Below are 24,700 nucleotides of genomic sequence, written 5' to 3' on the forward strand. Positions count from 1 at the left end.
AATTTGTATTCTCTTCTCTCTTTTTCTTTTGATCAGGCTAGTTAACAGTTGATTAATTAAATCTATCTATTCAAAGAACTAAATTTTAGCTTTCCCAATATTTTAATACAATAATATTTAATCAAATAAGTAATATTTAATTTAATTTAATTTTATGTTATAATTACATGAGAGAACAAACGGTATTAGATGTGGGCATATTCAATTGAAGAATTGAATAATCTATAACCATCCTTCTTTGGAAGGTTTTCCAGGTATTCAAAGATATTTGAGGCTGAGTGCAGTGGCTCATGCCTGTAATCCCAGCACTTTAGGAGGTCGAGGGAGGCAGATAATTTTAGGTCAGGATTTCAAGACCAGCATAACCAACATGGCAAAACCCCGTCTCTACTAAAAATGCAAAAATTAGCCAGGTGTTGTGGTGTATGTCTGTAGTTCCAGCTACCCAGGAGGCTGAGGAAGGAGAATTGCTTGAACCTGGGAGGTAGAGATTACAATGAGCAGAGATTGCGCCACTGCACTACAGTCTGGGTGACAGAGTAAGGCAAGACTTCATCTCAAAAAAAAGAGGGGGGGAGGAGGGGACTTGAGTGTTGTTATATTAGTTTTTGGTCACTGCAGCCGTATGGGAATTAGGGGCACTCCAAGTCCAGTAATGATGTGTCTCTTTTAGACTTGTAGAGGTATGCCCTTAGCTCTTATGATTGCAAGACAGAGACTCTGATTCCCTTCCCTTACTTTCTCCCATACAAATGGGTAGTCTCTCTTTGTGCTAAACTGCCTGGACCTGGAAGAGGGGTGACACAACATGCCTGTGGCCACCACCATTGGAACAGTTCTGGATCAGAGCTTAAGCCAGCATGGTACTGGGTCTCACCTAAGGTCCATGGAAACCACTGTCTGGCTACTGCCTATGTTTGTTCAGGGACCTAGCTCTCTACAGTCAGCAGGTGGCAAAGCCAGCAAGGCTTTTCCACTTCCCTTTAGGGCGGTGAGCTCCCCCTGGCTCTGTGTGGGTCCAGAGATGCCACTGGGGAGCCATGGCCTAGCCTCCAAAACCATATGGATCTACCCTTTGCTCCGTTCTACTACAGCTGAGCTAGCACCCAAGACACAAGAGAAAGTCTTCTCACTAATTCCTCCCTTTCCACAAGTAGCAAAGTCCCTACCATGGCCACCACTGCCCCAAGCTCACTGCAAGTACTGCCGGGCTACCACTGATGTTCACTTAAGGCCCAGGGACTCTTTCTTCAGCTTGTGGTGAATGCTCCCAGGTCTGCGACTCTCCCTTCAGGGGAGTGAATTCACCTTTGGTTCACAGCATGTCCAGAAATGCTATCCAAATGGCAAGGTCTGGAATTGGGGACCCCAAGTGCCCACTTAGTGCTCTACCCCATTGTGGCAAAGCTGGTAGCTAAGCTATGAGACAAAGTTCCCTTTACTCTTCCCTCTCCTTTTCTCAATCAGGAGTCCCTTCCAGTAGTTACCACAGCTGGGAATGTCCTGGGTCACACTCAAAGTCAGCACATGTTTGAGTCCTACCAAAGGCCCATGATTAGTACTGCCTGACTACCAATGCTGGCTATTCAGGGCCCAAGAGCTCTTTAGTTAGCAGGTGATGAATCCTGCCTGGATTTCCCACCCACGGTGTGGTTAGAAATGTCATCCTGAAGCTAGAACCTGCAACAAGGGTCTCAGGACTTTTCCTGTTGCTCTATCCTACTGTGGCTGACCTGGTGTCTAAATTTCAAGACAAAGTCCTCTTTACTCTTTCATCTCCTCTCTTCAAGCAGAAGGAAGGAGTCGCTCCCAAAGCTTTGAGCTGCACTCCCTGGCTTTAGGGGAGTGGTGACACAAGGACTCCCTTGACCACCATGGCTGATGTCTCATTAGGTCGCACATCCCCTCAAATACACTGGCTTTGAGCTCAGCACGGCACCAGAACTTGACCAGGAATTGCAGTCCTTGTCGCCTAGATTGCCTTTCAAGTTTATTTAGAAACTTATAACACTGGCCGGGCGCGGTGGCTCAAGCCTGTAATCCCAGCACTTTGGGAGGCCGAGGCGGGTGGATCATGAGGTCAGGAGATCGAGACCATCCTGGCTAACATGGTGAAACCCCGTCTCTACTAAAAATACAAAAAACTAGCCGGGCGTGGTGGCGGGCGCCTGTAGTCCCAGCTACTCGGAGGCTGAGGCAGGAGAATGGCGTGAACCTGGGAGGCGGAGCTTGCAGTGAGCCGAGATCGCGCCACTGCACTCCAGCCTGGGTGACACAGCGCGAGACTCCGTCTCAAAAAAAAAAAAATAAAAAAAAAATGAAACTTATAACACTTTGGCTCGTGGTGGTGCGGATTGACGGCCCTCAGGTTCCAACTGCTAGGATGGGTGATTCTCCTCTGGCTACAGCTGGTCTAAAAATGCTTCCTCTGTAGGTGTTGAGTAAGTTCTGCTCAGTGCAGCTTTCTGCTGTGATAGGGAGCGCTGATTTCCAATGCAAAGTTCCGCATTCTCTGTGCTCTCTCTCTCCCTAAGTGCATAGATTATCTCTGAGCACCAAGTGGCTACTGCTATGGGATAGGGAATGGGTGGAGTCGGCAATTCAAGACTGTCTTTTCTATTCTTGTCACTGCCTCTTTCAGTGATTTGAAGTTAGAACTAGATGCTGTGTTCAGGCACTTAATTATGATTCTTATGAAGGTACTTTTTTTGTATGGATAGTTGTTCGGTTTGATGTTCGTGTGGGGACAAACTCTTATTCAGTCATTTGTTCTGCCTCCCTTTTGAACTGTTATTCTTTTCTCAAATATTTAAAATTGAAAATATAAATAGGTATGAATGAATCAAGCTTTTTCAGGGATGCTTGACCATGAACTTCAACTATTCCGCTTATTGTCAGTTAAGCTTCTATTTTGTTAATATTTTGATATAAACATTAAATAACATAATGCTTCTAAAGTGCTTCAAAACTGTTTGACACACAAAAGATGGTAATAATTTCCACTTTTATCTTACCTTTCTCCTCATTTTTTTCCTCTTTGATTCTTCAATCAGTGTTCACAGAGATGTAAACTTACTCTTCAGCAAACATTTGTTTATTGATTAATAGTGGTACTTTTCAATCTATTATTTCAATAGCTCTATTGTTATTGTTGAAATATAATAAATCTGTACCTATTTCAAGTGTAGAATTTGATAAATTTTGGCATGTGGATATACTCATGATTCCATCAGCACAATTAAAATAGTGAACATGTCTAGTTCTTCAACAAGACCTATTTAAATTCCTCTTTCCCTCCCAAAGCTCTCCTTCCCATGTAACCACTGATGTGTTTTCTTCCATAATATAGAGTAGTTTGCATTTCCTACAGTTTTATATAAATGATTTCATGCACTATGTCCTCTCGATTGCCTGGCTTCTTTCATCTAGTATAATTAATTTGAGATTTATCACAATTGTAGTTTGAAAGGATAGTTTACTCCTTTTTTAATGCTGAGTAGTATTTTTTTATTTTTTTTCTTGAAGAAATAGCCTTTCTCTCAGGCCATATCTACAACACTCATAATAATGTTTTAAAAATCATGTTTTCCCCAATGTGGTATAGTTTGTTAAAAAGAGACATTTCTATGATTTAGCCAAATTAGTGCACTCTTTGAAGTAAGCTAATATTAAAATTTCATTTGATAGCGATTTAGAACATTGGATTTTTTTTGTTCATGACAACAATACATTTTTAAAAAGTGTATTGTAATGAAGTAAAATAATAAATGGCCAAAGTAAAATAAGAGATAATTTTATTTATTGAGAAATATAACTTGGCATTGCTGGTTTTCAAGCAATACAATTGAGATATCTTTCAGTTTCCCATTAAGATATTGAAGGTATGTTTAATAAGTAAAGTCTACTAGCCAGAAAGATCAGTGTTTTCCCAATTTTTTCAAATGGAGAATCAGATATCAATATACTTGCCCCATGTAAAGTAAGAAAAAAAAAAAGTAAGTGAGATTACTTGAATTGATAATCGTACAGGGGAACCAAAACCATTTTTAAAATGTTTCCACTAGGAAATGGTTTTGTGCCTGTTAAGCATGAGAAATGTGCCACCATCTGGCTTTTAATAATATTATGCCTTTCCAATGACTCCATGAACAAATCACACTTCAAATAGCTCAAATTAATTATAAAATCCAAATAGTCACAGATAACACTTCTGCTTTTCCATGTGATAGGCATAGACTAGAATGATGCAAAATATGGCTGTGCCAGTTAAAAATAGCGAAATTAATGGTTAAGGTAAAAGATGTAAAAAGGAAATGAAGGGAAGGTTATTAGATAAGAGCAGCTTGCAAATGGAGTATTCAGATTTTGAGTTTTGTATATTTATGAAAAATAAAACTGACCTATAAAATAAGAATTAAAATATACTAACAGATTTGTGAACATTTACCCCAAATGCTTCATATTCTTTGAAATAAGATGCTCCAGTGTTAGAATCGGTATGTGATCAATAAATCATTTGCCAGTGTGTGAAATGTGTATTTTACTGATTTGTTAACTTATATTCATTTATTGATGCAAAAATATGTTAAATTCTCATTATGAATAAGTGCCAAATTAGGTGTTGATTTACATTTCTAACTTCATGGAGTTTACAGTGTACTGATGATTTAGGAAATAAATATTTATCCATATAACAAGACATAATATATAAAAGTTAATACTGAGGAAGAAGAAATAACAGACGATTCTACACTGAGCTTTGAAAGCCTGTTTGAGGAGTTTAATTTTAGCTGAGCATTGAAAGACAAGAGTGAAGGGTGAAAAGAAGGTGGAGAGTAGGAGGATGATATTTCCAGGATAGAAAACAGCTTACATGAATAAAATATAAATATAAAATAAAGCATAGCAAGAATTGTTCTTTTTGAGGCAATATTTTCAGTCTATTTTCTTGTTTGGTTTATACAATCTAATTTCAATAATGTGTTACATCTGTATAAATTTATCAAATATTAAATATGTAGCTATAGGTCCTTCATTAGAATCCAAGATAACAGAATATTTAAACATGCAGGAAAATTGACTTATTTTAAAGTTGAAAATATCAAACACCACCTTTTGTCCTGAGTCAAATTAATTGGTGAAAAGGAGGCTTGAGAACACAAAGATTCAATTCTTTAAATAAGGGTGAGTAAATCAAATTATTGAAGGAATATGCTGTAGTGTTCAATCTTATGCATCTGTATATCACTTGACATTTTCAGTAAAGATCCATTTGAAATCCAGGATCAGATTCATGTTTAAATACTTTAAACCAGAACTAAATCCAACAGCTACCATCAAAATATATTTTCTTTTTTCTCCTAGCTAGTTCTCTTGCTAACAACACCTCTCATACAGTTTCAAAGCATCAAGATCTTCAACAGCTTCTCCTTCTCTGCCATTTACAAATTTAAAAGTTGGAGAGATTTACATTTTATGTGACTGAAAATTTTTCATTAGTTTGTATTAACAAGATCTCTAATGTTAAAATCCTGTTTCTTGCCTCATTACCTCTAACAGTAGCTTGCTCACTAGTATCCCACCTCTGACTCAAGCCTCTTCTAATAAGCCACTCACATTAGGGCAAAGTAAAGCTGCTAAGTCATAGTCACTGTCATTAGAACGCCAGGTTGATTACAAAATACTCCCTGCAAACACCCCATACTCTTCTGTTTTCTTCTCTGACATTACCTTCTGTTATCATCACTAATCTATTAGGGCCAAATATTACTTATGTTTAATTCTTCCTCATCTTGACAACTTTATTATTTTTTCTTAAAGGAATACATCTTTTCACTTTTAAATACCAAAGGTGTGGTTTATTAATTACCAAAGGTTCTTAATTCTTATGGAATTTAAGGCTTTTCACTTGAATTATACTTATTAGCATTCATACTACTTTCAATTAAGTTGCAATTTGTTCCAGAGAATGAACCAGAATATTACCTTGTATAATGTATAAATCAATTATTTTTTGCAGAGCTAAATTTCAGGAATTAAGTAATATCCCATGGGTTCATTAACATAAACTATTTAATGTAGTATTAGCTTGAAGTAGTATGTTTTGATGAATAAAAAAAATGCTTAAATGACATATAGCAGGAATGGACTTGCTAATTAATTCTTCCTTAATTTATTTAAGCTTTATGTAAAGATCTCCCATTATGTGCAAGGTATTATTTTAAAAACAGAAGGCCCTGGATCCTGTAATGAGTAGGAAAACAAAGCTACTATACTGAAAAACCTTATAAAATTGCAGTGAAATATCTCACACAATTAGTTTTTTAATGTTTCTGCCAGTGTCCTTCGATCAACTCAGATTGTGTATATGTCAAGGACTGCATTTATTCATAATTCTCCGATATATACGTTTCTACAATGTTAATTGAAAGTTTTAGTACTAATAGAATTTAAGAACATGGGTCTCTCATGGTCTTTGTTTTACATTCAGTCTTTTCATTAGTTTCTGATTCTATGAATGTGTGCACATATGTATTGTGTGTTCATTCAGTAAGGTCAGAATATTCTGCAACAATCCATTAATATTTTGTATTCATTTCCACTCTCCTAACTACCACATGCACTTATTCACGTATGTTCTCCAATGACCAACATCTTAGAATATTTGCAAATTACAAATAAGTATCAGATCTCTAAAACTGTCCCAATAAAATCATTAATTTTATAATTCATATTAAGGTTCTGGTAAAACTTGATTTTTAACAAGACAAATCTTAGATGATATTCTGATGTTAATTATCTTAGTTAAACATGCAGTATTAAAGTCAATAATTTAATACTCTAAGATTAAATTATTCATGTGCACATGACAAGTTTTCCAAAGCACAACAGTGGAGTCGCTACAGAGCTCAGAACTGAACAGACATACCAGGTGTCACACACTCCTGAAGATGTTGAAGTTTCAGCTTAGACAGGAAGAGTGGAGGGACCTCACTGAGGACTTCAGGCATTAGGTTGAAGCTCTAGGGAAGGTACACTTTAAGAGGAAGAAATAGACCCTGGAAAAAGGCCAACACCAGTATTAAGCACAAAACAGAAACATCCAGCCCCGTGTCATTAAATACCATCTCTATTCTGAGGATTTCCAAAATCATAATTACAGCTCAGATCTCTCCATCAAATTTCTACTCATGTATTTAACTTTTTTGACTCTATTTAAATAATTAATGATAGCCATCTTATACTGAACTCTGCTTCTGCACTACTCCGCCTTGAAAAATAAAACTAAAACCTAAAAGTATACTCTTTCTATGTTGCTTTAATTGCTGGAAGTTAAATGTGCTAAAGTTCAGAATCTTCAGGTCATCTTTACGCTACCATTTTTTTACACCTCCCATGTTAGCAAATGCAACCATCAACAAACACAACCATATTTCATTCATTTCACTGCTTGTGTGCATCCATGATACCACTGTTTCCACCAGTTTTTTTTTTTTTTTTTTCATCAGTAGCATCCTAATATGCTCCCTACTTTCATCTTTGTCCCCACACCAACCCACAGTCTCTTTCTAAATTTCATGGGCTTTAGTTCTTTATTAAACAAAACATGTTTCTGTCTCAGAACCTTTGTTCTGCTTTGTTTTCAGCCTGGAATGCTCAGCCTCAGAGTCTACATGAATTTCCTTTGACAACCTGTGAACAATACATCTCTTACTCTCTTTATTCTCATTCTTAGCACTTATCATCTGACAAATTATATTTATATTAGATTATTTTTGTCTTTCTCCATATGAATATATGCATCATTAAAAGTAGAGCCGTTTTTGTGTGTATGTTCTTCGGTGACCCAAGCATCTAAAACAGAACACGACATACATAGGAACTAAGTATAAATACAGCCTTTGTGGCTGCAGGTTGGAAAGAGAGGACAAAAACAATAGGTGATAAGATGGAAGCTGTACGCAGAAAAAATGAGAAACCATGCTATGACTTGAAGCACAGAAGCGACACGATTGTTTTAGAATTCTAAATGACTGACTAGGAATGCACATTTTCTTAGGAGCAAAGATGGAGAAAAAATAAGAGTCTATTTGAATAGCGTAGTTAAGAGATGATTTTGACTCAGATGAATACATCATCTGTAGTTTCTGGCTTTTGCAACTAGCTTTTGCATGAACTGAAAATGAAGCTATTGGACATCATATATCACACATACAGCTCCTATGGATCTGTATAAATAAGCAATAGTGATGATGAATGTATTTATATATTCATTCCAATTGATTTATAAGATACCAATTTATAAAAATGAAAAATATTCCCAATGTTGAACTATATTATGCCATTTGTATAATAAAAAGAAGGAATAGAGATAAATGCACTCACTTGGATATGTATATCTCCAGAATTCTATTTCATTTAAAAAACTTAATAAAATTGTTTGCCTTTGGGTACAGTAAGATAGCTGTGTGAAGGAACTGGGAAGAGGGTTTTCTACAATATACCATAGTGTAACTTTTGAATTTTGAACCCTGAAAAGCATTAGCTACATAAAAAATAGGTACATAACATTTAAATATAAAAATTATAAACCTCAGAAAAATATTCAGCATTTTGGCACCTATTTGCTGTTTATTTGCAGTTTATTTTAGAGAAGTAATTTTAACTGTTGGAAACAATGCATGGAAATATATCCTAGTTCGGAGTGGAGGGGCAAAGTACCCTTCTCTCTGCTCTTTGTACATTTTTCAAAGTATACCTACTTCCACTGCCTTACCCTTACAGCATTTTCTGCTGAACCTCTTGTCACAGTTATTGATATCAAAATGTTATGCTCTTAGGTTAAGAACAGTCATAGTAAACAATCTTATAACTATGTATAGAGAAATATAAATAAGTTTCTAAAAGAAAGTCAGGGCCAGGTGCGGTGGCTCACACCTGTAATCTCAGAAATTTGAGAGGCCGAGACGGATGGATTACCTGAGGTCAGGAGTTCTAGATCAGCCTGGCCAATATGGCGAAACCCCGTCTCTACAAAAACTACAAAAAATTAGCCGGGTGTGGTGGCGCACGTATGTAGTACCAGCTACTCGCTACATGGGAGGCCGAGGCAGGAGAATGGCATGAATCCGGGAGGCACAGCTTGCAATGAGCCGAGCTCGCGCCACTACACTCCAGCCTGGGCCACAGAGAGAGACTCTGTCTCAAAAAAAAAAAAAAAAAAAAAAAAAAAAAGAAAGAAAGACAGAAAATCGGCATCAATGGAATTTTATAAATTATATAATTTTGTGATTATTATTATGGTTTGCTACTGAACTGTGTTCATGGCCAAGTAAGCACTAGAATTTGATTACCCTATGAATAATGTATTACTTATTTTGGAAGACAGTAATCAGTTTGCTGTTATTAAGGAAGCACATAAGCAAATTTGCAAACACTGATTATAGAAGAAATGTATGTAGAGGCTTCATACAGCATAGTTTAAACCCTTGCTGCTGAATTCAGAAAACTTTGAATTTAGACTACATCATTTACTGAATGAGTGTTTCTCTTTTACCACATGATTTAAAAAAAATTAAAAAGTTAATTTTTTTCTTCCTATTGTGGTTGTGATAACATGTAAAATAAATTTTTAAAACAATGAAGCCCTATTTATATTTATACCTTAAATATTGCTTATAACGTTGTTTATAAAAATTAAAATAAAACATGGTACATTTATAACCAAGATTTTCTTATGTACAAAAAAGATAAATGTATAGTATAAAATATTTAAATATAAGAAAAAGCTCATATTTTATTACTGGATTTAATTTACAATTTGGGGAGTTAAATATGGAAAGGTTTTAATGTAGTAAGATATTTAATATGTTAAAACATTTTCAAAAAACAAAATTCTGCTGATAGGCTTTTTTGGGGAAAGGTTTTTTTTCAGACAATCGGCTATTGAAAGGTCAAATAGAAGTTGGCATTCATGTGTGCTAAGTAATTAAAACAACTTCATAAGCAGGTTGTACATAATTATATTGCATGAATATTTTAAGTTTTTAAATATATATTTCTAGTAGAATGTGGTTTTGATTGATTTAATTCTCACAGTATTGTGGGTGTATGAGTCTAGTTGGAAATATTCTTTGGCCTGCTCATATAGCAGCAGATGCACTATTTGCATAAGTAGGATGTTATATGTGGGCTTGTATTTTTGGCTGCCTCTAGATTTATGACACCAATTCATTTTTTTTTTTTTTTGCACAGATGTAAGAAAGACTGGCAATATGAAAAGAGGAGTTAATCAATTTCATTTTTAAAAATTGTTACAATAACTCTGATTCAAATCTGCATATATGTGAATATGATTACTTCATTCATAAACATGTATGAAGCAGAAAATTTTCAGTCACATAATGATTGTGCATTATAAAGTTAGCAATTAAACTAGAGGCTGATGCAGGCACATTATTTGTATTAAAAATACATTCATCTATTTTAATTATTGAGAAAAAAGTCATTTATAACACTAACCTGAAGAAGTAAATGGCTTATTTTTTCAGAAAAAAATATACTATTTTCTTATATAGAATATTAAATTGCTAAATAAATGGTCATTTTAATACAGAAAATATATATAAATTATACTATACTATAAAATATTGCTATTATATCATTTAGAAATCTCATGTTATTTAAAATTTTCTTCACTTAGCATGATATGTTTAGAATCCCTAGTAATAGCATACTGGCTTTCCTGTGTTTTTTCTCTGGTTTTCATACAGGATTTTTCTACTTGATATGAAACAGATACTAATTTAAATGATTTAATTTGAAGTCAGTATAATGTAAAGCATCACATTTTATTATTTTAATAATTTTTTTTCCTAAATGGTACTCATTTTGTTATAACGATAAATGGGATATTTGTTTGAAAAAATTATAGTTTTAAATAAACTATGCAAATTATCTTATTAATATTTATCTGAAAATGAAATGGTGCTCATCACTGTGGGGAAGGCTAAGAATGAGAAAAATGGGAGTACATGGCCAAAGGATACAAAATAGCAGATATGTAGAAAGTGCAAGCATAGATAACTAATGTATAAGATGAGTACTAATGCTAATAAACTTATATGGTAGTATTTTTTTTTTTTTTGATAAGTAGATTTTAGACACTCTCATCACCAATAAAGAAACTATGAGATGATAGATGTTAATCTGCTTCAATATAGTAACCATTTTACAATCAATATGGATTCCATAACATCATGTTGTAAAACTCAAATGTACACAATAAAATTTATTTTAATAATTGAAAATTTAAAAATTGAAAACCTGAGACAATTCTGATAGCTAAATGAGTAGTGAATTTAATGAATTAAGACTGGAAGCAGGGATGCCAGATAGAAACTGTTGCCGTGCATTAGGAGAAATGTTATAAAGTTTTGAATAAGTCAAGTAGTAATAGAGGGAGAAAAAAATTGGTAATGTAAGAAATAGTTATAAGTGTATATTAAAATTATTTTGTAATTCATTTTTTCAAAAATTAATATATCACTTTCTAATTTTACTTGACATTTCAAAATATATTATCGAAAATAAAAGTAATGATAATTTTGGAAAAGAAATAGTTAAACTTCTATTAGAAACAGATATGTAGGTATAGATATATTAGATTGATAGATGTGATGTCTAGCTAGATATTGATACACTTACAGAGAACTGAAAAATAAAAATGGTAGAATTGCATTATAAAATTGGCCACGTTTGGGGTTGAGGAGAAGAATATTTAATTCATATTTATTTATTATTGAAGTCACAATACAGTTTCTTTTTTTTGTTTTAGAAGATATAATGTCTCAAGCACGTCTAAATTAATTCTAAGATGTAAGTATCTGCTTAGGGAGAAGATTACTGAACTGCTGTATCCCAAATTAAAAATCTCACTGAGCATTCTACCTTTGTATAATCAATAAAAGTTTATTTATAATAAAAATGTGGGGAGTTCATGGCCTTGGAATAACATCTCAAGTGTAAAAATGTATAAAATATTTTTACATAACAATTCTCCAGAATAACTTTCTGAAGGAGGATCCTTATCTATTTTTATTGCATGATAGGAAAACACAATAGAGATAATATCAAGGACTAATGATGAATATTTAAATGTTAAATTCTAAACCATTAAGGATTTGAGATGTTAACTCACAACTTACATTGTTTCTTCACTCCCCAATTGCTAGAATTATTGCCCCAGAAAACAAGCAGGTGTTTCCAGGAAGAGAAGAAAGCTTACATTTCCAAATTATTCTCGGGGGCCTCTACCTAAAAGGAGAGACTATCTTTAGTTTCCAAGGTTGTCTGTAATACAAATATTCTTGCCATTCTTTTTGCTCAGAGGCCCAGACCAAGCAGGAACAGAAGAAATCCAGGAAGAATTCCAGTCTAACACTAAACAGAGTCCAGTGTTTAATTTATCTAATAATTATTACAACATTACAAATATTTGAAAACATACTATAATGACATAAATTAATTTATTTGCTTCATTTCATTTCAATAGTTTGCTTATTTGATTTATATCTTTTATTCACCTTGGTAAGCAGAATAATGGTTGTCCAAAGATGTCCACATCCTAATCCAGGAGACTTGTGAATATGATACCTTACAAGATAGACAAAAAGGATCCGAAAATATGATTGAGTTAAATATCCTGAAATGAGATTACCCTGGATAATCTGAGTGGGCTCAGTGTAATCACAAGAATCCTCATAAGGGTCAGAGTTGGAGAGAGATGAGAAGATGATAAACTTCTGGCTTTAAAGATGAAGGAAGATGCCCTGTGGCAAGAAATGGTGGCTTCCAGAAGCCGAAGACTAGAGAATCGATTCTCCCTAGAGCATCCAGAAGGAATATGTCTTGACACCTTCAAGCCTAGCAAAACCCATTTAAAACGCCTGGCTTCCAGAAATTTAAAACAATAAATTTGTGTTATATTAAGCAACTAACTTAGTGGAAATTTGTTACACCAGATAGGAAACCAATATAAAATAGACTAATATGTTCACTGAGGAAAAAAATTAGAGTTGAAGAACTGTATGCATCCCTATTTAAAGTTTTTCCTTACATTTTATTTAGCTATTATGTTAATATTTTCTCATATTGTTTGAAAACAACTCATATATATCTGATCTTTATTTTCTTTTAAATGCTTATGCTCAAAACTCTTAAGTTTTTGTGAAGTACTGTATAGTATTTTTAATATTATTCTGTTCTAAATACCATATAATTAATATTTAATGTCTTCGTAGACCATAAATTGTGTGGAGGTATATCTCAATGAATTTCACATACGATTAAAGCCCCTAACCAGCACTTAGAAAGAGAACAATGTATAAATGGCACAATAAGTACCCTTTCTAACCCCTCTGGTAACTTTTTCCTCTATTAGATTCATAAAAATCTTATTCTTTTATGTCTGGCTTCTTTCTTTCAACATTTTTTTGTGTGAGTTTGACCTATGTAGCTGCATATAGCAAAAATTTGCTCATTTTTATTGCTGTATAATATTGAATTGTATGCATATACCAGAGTGCATTTATCCATTTTAGATCATTAGATACTTAATTTTTTGTGCATTGGAATACTTCTGCTATGAATACCTTGTCATGACTTTTTATGCTAATAGCTGTACATTTCTATTACATATAAAATGAAAATAATTTTGTTTCATATAGTGTGGACATTTTCATCTTTGATTGTTACTGCCAAGTGGTTTTCTAAAGTGTGCATGTCATTTATTTCTCCAACCATTTATGTATGAGAATTCCAAATGTCCCATATTCTCTCTAATATTAGGTATTATTCATCTTTTTTCACTTTGACCATTCTAGTTGGTTACAAAGGTATTTTATTTTTATCTTAATTTGCATTCCACAGTAAGGAATACATTTTCACATGCTTATTTGCCATTTGAGGACTCTCAAGTGGGATGTACCTATCAGTTTCTCCTCATTTTTCTATTGAGTCATGTATCTTTTTCTTATTAATTTTTGAAAGTTATTTATATAGCCTGTTTACATTTCCTTCTCACACTCTGTGGCTTGCCTGTTTATTCTCTTAATCTTTTCTTTTGATTAACAGAATTGTAGTATACTATAATTTATCAGTGTTTTTCGTTCATGGTTAGTGCTTCCTGTTTTATCATAGTTTACTAAGTCTTTTCTTACTGAAAGTTTGTGAAAATATTTTCTTATATTTACTTCTAAATACACACTTCTAAATACAACAGTGTTTTAACTTTCCCATTTACATCTAAAAAACATCAAGAATTAATTTTGTGTATGCTGTAAGGAAGGATAATAATTAATTTAATTTTTTTAATTTTAAAACAATTTTAGATTTATAGAATTATGGTGAAGAGCCTACAGAGAGCTCTGGTATATTTTACTCCAGTGTTATTAACATCTACTAACACACCCCTACTATTAACATCTTACAAAAGATAAATCCATTTGTCACAATTTATAAACCACTATTGATACATCATTATTGACAAAAAGTCTATATATTTTGTTTGTTTGTTTGTTTGTGATGGAGTCTCACACTATCACCAGAGCTAGAGTGCAATAGCATGATCTTGGCTCACTGCAACCTCCGTGAACTTCAGGTTCACGCGATTCTCCTGCCTCAGCCTCCTGAGTAGCTGAGATTACAGGTGCACACCACCACACTCAGCTAATTTTCTGTATTTTTAGTAGAGATGGGGTTTTACTATGTTGGCCAGACAGGTCTTGAACTTCTGACCTCATGATCCACCCACCTAGGCCTCCCAAAGTGCTGGGATTACAGGCGTGAGCCACCACTCCCAGACCAAAAGTCTATATTTTATTCAAATTTTCCACTTTTATTTAATGCACTTTTTAAGTGAGATCTCACTAGGATACCACCTTACATTTAGTAGTCATGCCTCCTTAGGCTTTTTGTGGTTGTCATAACCTCTTAGACTTTTCTTATTTTTGATGACCCTGACAGTTTTGAGAATTACTGATCAGATATTATCTAATACATACCTCAAGTGACATTTGTCTGGTACTTTTCTGATGATTGGACTGGAGAAATATGTTTAGAGGAGGAGGACAACAGAAGTAAAGTGCCATTGTCATTACATCATATCAGGGTTACGCCCTATCAACATGACTAAGAATTATTCATGTTAACGTTGATTATCTGACTTGAGGCAGTGTTTGTAAGTTTCTCCGCTGTAATTCTACTCTTTCTTTCTCTTTTGTACTGTATCCTTTAGAAAGGAGCTTTTATGTGCAGCCCACACTTAAAGAGTAGGAAGTTATGCTTTACCCACTAATGGTAGATAAATTATTGGAATTCTTCTGTATAATAGATTAGTCTGTCCTGTCCCATTTATTTATGTATTAATTCATTTATTTACATCATGATACACTCAAATATATTTATTTTATTTTATGACTATAATTCAATGTATAATTATCTTGCTGTTTAAATTGTTCCAACTTTGCTCATTTGGAGTTCATTTGTTAGGTACCCGTGTTCTTTTGACATACTGAGATCTTCGTGTGTGTGTGCGTGTGTGTGAGAGTGTGTGTGTGTGTGTGTGGTGTTTTTCTTTCTTTATTTTTCCTTTTCTGAGCCTAATTTCGGGTATACAAGATGCTCCAGTCTCATCTTGCCTATTTCCAACCCAGTGCTAGATTCAGCTTTTCTCCAAAGTGTACAGATTCCTTTAATTGAATAATGTTATTAGAAACAAAGAAGTGGCAACTAAGTGTGCTTGTTGCTATTTGGGTAATGTTCCTTCTAGACCTCAGCTGTCAGAGCAAAAGCATATATATATATATATGTGTGTGTGTGTGTGTGTGTGTGTGTATATATATACACATATATATGTCTGTATATATACAAGCATCTATAAATATTTCTGTATGTAACTATGTCTATATTAAATTAAACGTGAATTTATAATGATGTCTCTAATCTATTACCACATGGATTATCATTCTAGTCACTTCCCATTGATTATTTGTAACTTCCCATTCTAAATGTAAGAAATATGGCTTCCAACATCTGCCATCCATTTGCTAAACTGACCAATGCCTGTATACATGTATAATGTTTGTAAAATTGTTGATCTCTACCCTTATAGGGAATAGTTTGATCAACTAGCATACAGTGCTTATCTAAAGCTCCCATTGCCTTTAGTCTTATAGATTCTGTTCACTTTCAAAGCTACTAACATCAACACCTTATCCCTCATTCTACTGATTTCATACAGTTATATTACATTTACATTCTCTTGACAAATTTTGAATTCCATTTCGGTTCCACCGACTACCTAAAGTTTTTTTAATTGCATACATTAAAGTATACTCATTGTGCTGTACAATTTTATGTATTTTAAAAATACTTAATGCTTCGTATTTATCATTATGTATCAAACGCAATAATTACATTATCCTAAAAATTCCCTGTCTTTCAGTTATTTAACTGCCTCGCACTTCAACCCTTAAACCCTGGCAACTCTCAATCTGTTTACCATCGCTGTAATTTTGTTTTTTCATGAAAGTCATATTAGCATAATGTAGCATGTAGTTTTTCTTTAGACTGGCTTCTTTCTTGCAGTAATAGAAAGAATAATAAAATAATGTTTATACAGCAATTGTCAATGTTCACATGGTTAGCATTAGTAGTTATAAATTTCTTTCGGCAGAAGTGTGTCATACTTAAACATCTAGTTTTTCTAAATAGTTTTTGTGGAAGATAAATGGAAGCAAAACTTGAACCACATCATGTGTGAACATTGTTCTTGATAAAAGGTTATTAATGGCTGCAAAAACTCAAATGAGAACTTTAAAATATGATGCAATTTTTGTCAGCACACGTTTAATTTTAAGATCTATTTTGAACTCTACCCAAACCACCTGGGGAGAAATTCCTTCAGGGAAAATAAAAATCACTGCATCATGATTCTACTTGCTACCATTAACAGACATTGCAGACTTGTTAATAGGATCTGTCTTCAACATTTTCTGACCATATGTTCATGCAGATGAAACATTAACACTCATTGATTGCACAATTCCATTAATCTCTATCATTCTTCTCACAAAATACTCTCCAATTAGGTATTCTTTCAAATACTATGATTCTTCTATGGATTAAATTTTCATCTCACTGACTTTTCAATCCTGACTTTCCAATCTCCATCTGAATATCTATTGTCCTCTGAAGCCCCATTCTATGGTGAACACAGAAAAAAAATTATTCTGTATCCTCATGCTCTTTCCAGAATCCATGCACAATCTCCTTGCCTTAGGAGACATTTTCCTCCTTCCCCAAAACATCCATTTGTGGTAGTGTTGTTTTTCTCCTAACTCCCCTTGGCCTTTGTTTAAATGCCCATGTCATCTGTATACAGCGTTACAACCTTCACCCTTGCCTCTCTTCATAGTTAGGTAGTCAGTCTGTATTTTATTGAATTTTAAAATTCTGGTTTCAGTGTCTTTCTATCTGTTATAATAATTTCTGTTTATCTGTTTTTCTGTCTCTTTCTCTCAAAACATGCACATACCTGCATACACATAAAATAAAAAGCTACAATTTTTATATGGGTAAATAACACATTTAAAAGTCAACATTATTTTCTCAAAAATAGACTTTTTTTCATAAAAAATGTATAAGTAACAGTCTATACTTAGAAGACAATAAATTGATTATAGTAAATGTCTTTGCTATAGTCTTATAATGTTCTCTAAAGTGACAATTTGGAACCACATTTTCTTTAGCATGTAAGTTTAGTGACTCAAAAATGGAAATCTTGAGAGGTAATTCAAGAATATTCATTCATTTACTTATTCATGATTTCATTCATTTAAAAATCATTTTATGAGTGATTACATTATTCCAGGTAGTTTCGGAGAACTAAAGAAAAAAAACGACACTGACTTTCTTTGAAAAAATTTAATCCAGTAGAGAAATAGACATTCAAATGAAGAATTAAAATCTAATGTGATTTTTGATGTATTGAGTATATGAATGTGGTATAATTAGTGCTCAGGGAAGAATTTTCCAATTAACTCTACAACTTTGAAACACAGAGAAAAACTTGTAAAAAAGAACCTATGATATAATTGTATGTTCACTCACAAAGACCATATCCCTGTGGAAATGACAAAAATGATGACAACAATCATAGATTATCATTGTACTAAACATGATGGGAATATATAAAGAAGTCTAGACAATAACTAATTTAATTTTTATTTAATGAATCTATTAAATTCACTTCTTTTCTCTGAAGAGCTGCTATTTAAACTAAAATACAGTATTCAAGTCATTTTCTAACAACATTCACTGATTCTGCATCCTACATATAAATCTGAAGATGAATAAAATGTTTCTTTACCTTTAAGGTCTCAGAGTATATTTGTTAAATCATACACACAAACAAAATAAATCAATGTGTTAAAGGTTACAAATTGAGTTTATTAAACTATGTGTTTAATACACTTGTTTTAACAATGTGTTAAGGGTTAAAAACGAGGTAAATTAAAGCATGGTTGTGGAAGTTGATTATGAGAAAGGAATGACAAATGATCTTGACCTGGAGTAGGAGTTTGCAAGAAAAATGAGTGATGGAAGGTTATTATAAAAGTTAAAAGAATGTTTTCTAAGCTATGTAATTATAGAAAGGTATTTCAATTTTGGGTAATGGTGAAAAATTATCTGTAGAATTTTGTGTGAGGAGTTAAAAAAAAATTGAGGTTGAGCTATAAGTCAAATTTTCAATGGGTATAATATATCCAATTTTCAGGAAGATCACCGTTTCTATCCCTAAAAAGAAATGCAGTGGCATCTATTAGATATTTATATTATGTAACCAGGTATAATTTAAACATGTATATACACACACGCACATATATATGTATATATAAAAATTGTTTATAAGTTTATTTTTTTATGTTTTTTCCTAAAAACTGGTCAAATATACTGGGTTTTAGATACATTTACCATGTCTCAACCTTTCTAACTATTTCTATGAGAGAGTGTGTGTGTGTGTGTGTATACCTATGTGTCTTTATTTCTCTCTCTTTCTCGCTTTCTCTCTTACTGACAGAAGTGATGAATTGATGTAGAGCACCATAAATATTTTAGATTTTCATTCTGAGTAAGGAAGACTGTATAAAGTAAATATATGCGGTATTTACACAGACAGTAGGTCGTACTAGTTAAATAATTTTCACAAAGAGTTATCATTTGAAAAAACACATATGGTTTTCAGTTTTCAGTCCAGCATGTAAGAAGCATGGAAGTCATCATTCTGTCCAAACGAGTAAAAAACTGAAGACATTGATAAATTAATGAGTTTTCTTAGACCCTAAAACAGTGAGGTGACAAGTGAAACAGCTGTCCTCTAAATTGGAGACAGCAACAGGTGAATACAGATAATCATAACATACCAGAGCAGCAATGTCCAAAGAAACCCGTGCCTAGGTGGAAAAACATGAACCATGATTTATGAATTGCTGTAGGTTCAGTGTGGACAACTCTGAGACTTAAACACTCCAGGGAGACAGTCATAGGTGGTTCCTCACTCTCTTGGGATTTCTGCCTCTCAATCTCTACCAGGTTTTCACAGTGAATATCACACACACACACAAACCCTGGACAGAACATATATTACTTATGTGTTTATATATTTGGATACAAAAGAATGATCAATATAAATAATTTACATAAAGTTACTGATATGGTTTGACGGTGTCCCCACCCAAATCTCAACTTGAATTTTATCTCCCAATTCAATCTTTTCAAACGTTTAGAAACAAAATGTTTCATGTAAAGTGGCAAAGTTCCTCTGTTATGCCTTTCACTGTTTAATATATGGAAATGCATATGCTCTTTACATGAATTTTTTTAGCTACAAGTGTCTGTCTTTCTCATCAAATGAGAGCTCACATTTGTCTAAGTAATACATTTTGAAACATATTTTGAAAATTAAAGAATATTATAAATCATGTCTAGGTAGGTACAAGTTCATGAACTATAGTTTGTGTTAAGCACTCCAAATAATTACATTTTAAATGAATGTATTTCTTAATCTCTTACTGGTTATTGTTAGTTGTTAATAAATTTTTTCTCATCTTTTTTTCTTCTTAAATTGTGTTTTTGCTGTTATTGTTTCAGAAACATTATAATCAATTACAGCATGGTTTTTTCATTATTTAAACCCTCTGCATGTGATTGAAAACAAAAATCTTTCTGAAAGTTTCAAACTCTAGAGTAATTTTTTGTGTCATTTCTTGTATAGAGTAGACCTAGGTGGTGAATATACAGTAGATTTTTAACTGAAATTGTTTTTATACTGATATAAATTTTGAAGCTGTTATACAAAATATATCACAATTTGAATTTAACTAGATGTAAATGCCTAACTTTAAGAGATAAAAAAATCTTAAGTGCTCCTTTTTCAAAGGACACCATATGCAAATAAAATTTTGTATGTGGAAAACACTTTTAACGAGTAACACTATAACCTATATTTACCAGTTATTTTCTCTCATTTGCATTATGGAAATTATGTTGAGTGAGTAGGAAACTGTTGAAACTGTTACTATGCTCCAAGGAAATGTCTCAGCAACCAATTTAAAATGAGAATTATTTGAAAAGAGAATAAAACAACTTTGTAATGCATATCTTACTTTCATTGTGACAGAAATTATCGAGCTATTGCGTGAATACCTCTCTCTTTTCTTAAGGGAACTAGCTATATCTTTCTTGCTGTTAAGTGTACACATATGAGTAAATTCCACATCCAGACAATGGAATGTAAGTAGAAGTAATATGCTACACTTGAAGTCATTGCCTATGAAAACCCCTTTTACAATTTTTTACTGTATCTTTTTCTTCTATTCCAGGTAGAAATAGATACGAAATCCACAAAGTGAAGATGGTAAAGCTTCCATAGTCCTGTTCTCTTGAATAACTACATGAAGCAGAAATTCTCTAGTGTGCTGATCGGTCTTTATGTAAATCAGAAATTAACTTTAATTATAGTAAGTATTCAAAAAAGTAGAATTGCACAGTGAATGTTTCAGGGAGTTCTCTCCAAATTGTCTGGAAAAAATATACATATGCATAAAAAGTAAGATTTTTACTCCATTCGTAGTAGCTTTCCTGAACTCAATTTCCTACAGAACCAAAGGGAGGGGATATAAAATGGAGGGACCACAGAACGTCCCAGCTTCTTTCCAGCAATTAGTCACCAACAACTTTGTAAACAGCTAGAACCAAGTAAATAATTTATTCTTTAATAGCAAGGCTACTCCCAAACTTTATTTTATATATATATATATAGAACAGCCAAGAATAAGATGCTTTACCAAAGACAAAGTTTCATAGTAAATTCACCTGAGTCGTGACCCAAGCATATCTTTCTGCAGAATCCATATATAAGGGTGCATATATTTGCACTTTAACTCTTCTATCCATGAGTATCAGCCTTCAATAAATGATGTTCTGGGGTTTAAGCAAAATAATTTATTGACATTATGTGCCACTGATTTCAGCTTTTATAATTCTAATAGCATTACCTTTAGCAAAACATTATAATTAGAGAACTATAATTAGAAGAAAATTTTTCTATCTCTTAGTTATTACAGTTTACTTAATTTATTGCTTATGCTTATTCTTTTTGCTACCCATTTCTTATTATATTTATAAATAATTTGCATACTAGTATTGTATTTCTATGCCTTGATTTTACATCTGATTTTAGGGAAAAATTTTACTTGAAAATGTCAAACATCCTGAGGGGAAAAAAAAATAGAAAGCAGATGCATATAATAATATATTTTATTTGCATACAACATCCATTAGCTCTAATGCATTAATGGGCTTTAAAGTAGATCACTCAAATATGAAAACAAGAAATAAAAAAATATATAAAGGGCAAAAAAGTTTTAAACTGAATAAGAAGAAAAGCATATTAAATAAAATATGTTGATTAAGATTATTTTGTGGAGAACATAAGAAAGACAGCAGAATAAGAATTCCCAGGCTTTACCCCTCACAGAAAAACTGATTCAAAAATAACATACAAACCAAAAAACCCTTTAAAGAAGTCCAGAATTTTGTTAAGAAGTTGCAGTAGCCTGGACAACCACAACATTAATAACAACTACATTGAAATTGGTAAGAAGAGAAATTTCGCTTTACCTGCATCAATATTTCCCCAAATCTGGCAAAACTCAGCTCCCAGTGAAATCATCTTGTCTTGTAACTTCTTCCTGATGGAAAAAGAGAGAGGGACGTATGCATCTAATGTCTCCAGGCTTTTGGTACTCTGCCCGAGGGAGGAACTGGCTTCTGTCTTGCCTCATCTGGAGTGCTGATGAAACTGGCATAGTTTGGATGTCCAATAACAGCTAAGGAGAGAGGAAAGGAGTGGGTGGCTTACTGCATCCAACATGGCTGTGCAAGAAATGGGAGAAGGTGAAGAACATGAGGCTTCTGGACAAGGAAGAAAGAAGAGAAATGAAATATGTCTTCAACATTCTGGTCATTTGGTGTGTTTTCCAAGGAACTAGTTTCTCTCTCACCTCACCCTTAGTACTGATGGACAGGCACAGTTTGGATGCCTGGAGAGAGCTAGGAACAAAGTAAACAGGCAGGCATCTTGCTGCATTAGACAGAGCTCTGCAAGATTGGATGAAGACATGTAACTTGAGGCTTCTCCACAGGGAGGGAAGAAGAGGAGTACAGCATGCCTCCAACGTCTCAGACAGTAGTACTTTCATCAGACATTAGAGGGAATAAGAGATTATAGGTTTTAGAAGAAAAGAAGGAGGAGAAGGAGAAAAGAAGAAGGAGGAGGAGAGGAGGAGGAGGAAGAAGACCAAAAACAACCAGAAAATCTCTCATTATAAATCCACATGCACAAATCCAGACAAGACCCATCTATAAAAAAGGTTCTAGAGATTCCCAGAATCCCTTGAAAAGCTGAATGGTAAACATCTTTCCCTGTCAGTAAGACTGTATGAAGTGGCTTTCTATTTCAAATGCACAGAAAGTGACACAAAGATACAAGAAACTTGAGAAATAAGAAAATATATACAATCAAAGGAACAAAATAAATCTTGAATAACCAACTCTAAAGAAATGGATACTCATGAATTAATTGACAAAGAATTCAAAACAATCATCTTAGTGAATCTCAGTGAGTAACAAGATAACACATATAAACAACTAAACAAAATAAGAAAACACATGAACAAAATGAAAATACTGATAAGGAGACAAAAAACTATAAAAGAGGAACAAATCAATTTGGGAGCTAAAAATACAATAAACAAACTAAAATATTAACCAGAGGGGTTCAACAATAGGCTTAATCAAAGAGAAGAAAGAATTAGTAAAGTCTAAGACAGGTCATTTGAAATTATCCATCAGAGGAATAACAATAAAATCAAATAAAGTAACAAAGAGTAACAAAAGCTTAAAAGATTTATGGGAAACCACAAAGAAGTCAATTCATGCATTATGGAATTACCAGGAAAAGAAGAGAAATTGGTTTTGACAATGATTTTTTTTTTTTTTTCTATTTTGAAACCAAAGCATAAGCAACAAAAGCAAAAACAGACAAGTGGGAGTCTTTTAAACCAAAAAGCTTCTGCATAGTCAAGAAAACAGAGTGAAGAGGCAACCTACAGAATGGGAGAAACTATAATAGTTCCAAACTATATATCTGATAACGGGTAAATAGTTCCAAACCATGTATCTCATAAGGTGTAAATACCCAAAATATATTGGGAATTTATACAACTCAATACAAAAACAAAAATAAAAAAAAAAAAAACTCTTTAAAAATGGACAAATGATGTGAATAGGCATTTTTCAAATGAAGACATACAAATGCCAATAGGTATGTTAAAATATGCTCAACATCAGTAATGATCAGAGAAATGCAAATCAAACCCACAATGAAATATTATCTTACACTTTTTAGGATGGCTATTATCAAAAAGAAAAAAAAAAAGAAAAGTATTGGCAAAGATGTAAGAATTTAGAACTCTTGTATAGTGTCAGTGGGAATGTAAAACGGGGTAGCCACTGTGAAAAACAATATGGAGATTCCTCAAAAAATTGACAATAGAACATCATATGATCCAGCAATCTCATGTCTGAGCATATACTCAGTATGTACAAAAGAATTAAAATCAGGATCTTGAAAATATATGTACACTCCCATGTTCATTTCAGCATTATGCACAGTAACCAAGATGTGGAAAAACCTAAATGTCAATTGATGGATTACTGAATATATAAAATGTCGCATATACAAACAATGGAATGTTATTTAGTCTTTAGAAAGAAGGAAATCCTGTCATACGTGAGAAATTGGATGAACCTGCAGGACATCTGCAGGAACCTGCAGGAACCTGCAGGACAGATAAACACCACATGATCTCAGTTATATGAGATATGTAAAATAGTCTAATTCTCAGAAGTAGAGAGTAGAATAGTAGTCACCAGGGGAAGGTGGGGCAGGAGGGGAAATGCAGAGTTGTTCAATGGGTATAGTTTCAGTTATGCCTAGGGTTAACAATACTGTATTGTGTACTTAAAAATTATAGAGGATAGCTCTCATGTTAAGTATTCCTACTACAGTAAAAAG

The 24,700-nt window shown here is 33.2% G+C and overlaps 1 long non-coding RNA gene across 2 annotated transcripts in view; it reads right to left on the minus strand.

The window, feature by feature from the left end:
- The window catches only part of LOC110743321, a 59,692-nt gene extending 36,059 nt beyond the window's left edge, over positions 1-23,633 (minus strand). For both annotated transcript variants that reach the window (XR_002522164.2, XR_002522163.2), the window contains exons 1-2: positions 22,243-23,633; positions 6,929-7,058 (exon numbers count right to left, since the gene is read on the minus strand). This is a non-coding gene — a long non-coding RNA (uncharacterized LOC110743321). The remainder of the gene's footprint in view (positions 1-6,928; positions 7,059-22,242) is intronic.
- Between the last annotated feature and the right edge of the window lie 1,067 nt (positions 23,634-24,700).

The sequence above is a fragment of the Papio anubis genome, chromosome 3 (assembly GCF_008728515.1).
Source record: "Papio anubis isolate 15944 chromosome 3, Panubis1.0, whole genome shotgun sequence".
In the NCBI taxonomy this organism is placed as follows: Eukaryota; Metazoa; Chordata; class Mammalia; order Primates; family Cercopithecidae; genus Papio; species Papio anubis.